The sequence below is a fragment of the Rhagoletis pomonella genome, unplaced genomic scaffold, assembly GCF_013731165.1.
Source record: "Rhagoletis pomonella isolate Grant_MI unplaced genomic scaffold, Rhpom_1.0 Rhpom_scaffold_00147, whole genome shotgun sequence".
In the NCBI taxonomy this organism is placed as follows: Eukaryota; Metazoa; Arthropoda; class Insecta; order Diptera; family Tephritidae; genus Rhagoletis; species Rhagoletis pomonella.
In genome coordinates, this window is record NW_023458701.1 from 142,705 (window position 1) to 144,776 (window position 2,072).

Consider the following 2,072-nt stretch of genomic DNA (forward strand, 5'->3'; position numbering starts at 1 on the left):
ATTTTTAGCGGTGTTTATGTTCGTATCATTGTGGTTAACTATAAGTAAACATAAAATAAATATAAATATTAATATATCGTCACCTGAAATGCAAAAAGACGTAACAAACATCCTCCCTTAAATTCAAAACGTCGTAAGCAATAAAAAATTCGAAATTCAGTTTTTGATGATATGATTGATTTCATCAAATTACAACTCCCACATCATTTAATGAAAAAAATAAAAATTTTTAGTCATGACTTTTTCCATTTCAGTTACACTGTCTGTTACGTCTTTTTGCATTTCAGGTGACGATATGTACATACTGTTACTTACAAAATTGAGCGTACGGCTCTTTTTTATTAATATTCGCAAGGTTTTACATGCAAAATCTTTTTGTTAATTTTGTATTAAAATATGGCTAATGGCAAACCCTATTTAAATCCAAGAATGATACTGTGTCCGAAAATTAAGAAAAATCTGCAAAGTTTCACAAAATCGCAAACTTTTTAATACGAATTTTTAAAAAAAACGGGTATGCAGTTTTATAGCCCATTAAATTTTAGTATAATAATGTGCAAATATTAACAAAAAAGAGCCGTACGCTCATATTTGTATTTTGTATATGTATTAAGTGAAAGCATAAGAAGTAAATAAATGTATACCCTGTGAAACATTTGATAGTTCGATGTATTGAATCTGTTCTTCATTTTGAAGAGAATCTAAAACAAAGGTATTTTAATTCATAAATAAAATATAATAAAAATTTAACTATGAACATACAGTGGCTCCCCCGAATAACCGGACACAATAAAAACCTTGTGAAAATTAAGAAAATAATTTCCTTTTTTGGGCTGTCCAGTTATTTGATGGAGCCAGCGTATGTATATTTTATAAAGTATAAGATGTAAAGAAATGTATACCTTGTGAAATATTTGAAACTTCGATATATTGATTCTCTTTTTTTTTCATTTGAAGGGAATCTGAAACGAAAGTAGGGTAGAAATTATTTTAATTCAATGAAGTTCTTTAAATAATTGTAGAAATCTTACCAAACGTTTGAGCAGCCATTATTCTAAAAATGGGAAAATAACAAACGAAGGGCTTATTTTATTTTCCAGAATTATTGCCTTGTTCAAAATTTCTTTAAGAGAGAAAGTAATTTCGTCCCCTTCAGTCAATTCGTTTACTTTATACATTTTTGGTTTATTTGAAGCAATCGGTTGGTTAAAAAGTGCTTTCAAATTTTTTAATATTTTGCCTTTAAAATTAGGAAAATCATCAACTTTACTTATTCTAGTTATTTTTATAATATTTTCGCCAACAAAACAGAAATTATTCGGTTCCTCAATTGAAAATAAGAAATTTAGGGTTTTCACAAATTTATAGCACTCAAAGCTGGTATCAGGATGCTTACAATATATATCTGAAACTGTTTTTATTCATTTTAATGTTAAACTCTTTTCTACTTGCCTATTATAGAGCTGGGCAGCTACATTATTACATTTTTTTACTTGCTTTTTTATTTTTTGAAGATGGTTTTCAAACCTGAATGCGCTAATGCTTTCCAAGCTTCCATATTTATTAGCGTCCGTATTGATATGAAGTAAATAATTGAAATTAGATGTTAGGAAACTTAAATCGTACAGTGAAGGGATATCTTTTACAAAACTCAGCAAAAGATTTTGAGCAAATGCGTTATTTATTTGACTATTCTTTTTTTCTAATTATATCCTAGTTGCTATTGATAATTTCATAAAGTTTAAATATCTTTCTTCAGATAAAACAGAATGCAACAAAAAAGGTCCGTAATATAATAGAAACTGGCGGAGTTCAGTGGCTTTCCATCTCTTTAAATCATCTAAAGATCGTGGCTTCCTCATAAATTCGTGTGGAATACAGTTTTTCAGATTTATTAATTTAGAAGAAAGTAATCTGCCATGAAGTAAGAGAAAAATGTACCCCGTTTTTTTGTATCCATGCTTTCAGTAGAGTCCTTGTCACGCCAAGCCAAATAATATGCATGTAACCTAACCCAACTTGATACACCATATCAATAGGCAGTTTTTCGATCAACATTTGATGCTGCTGGT

General features: G+C 28.9%; 1 long non-coding RNA gene across 1 annotated transcript; it reads right to left on the reverse strand.

Annotated features, from left to right (window-relative positions):
• LOC118750133 lies at nucleotides 1–926 on the reverse strand. Its single transcript, XR_004994360.1, has 3 exons — nucleotides 903–926; nucleotides 645–701; nucleotides 1–38 (listed from the first exon to the last, which is right to left on the reverse strand). It is a non-coding gene; the product is annotated as an uncharacterized LOC118750133 (long non-coding RNA).
• Between the last annotated feature and the right edge of the window lie 1,146 nt (nucleotides 927–2,072).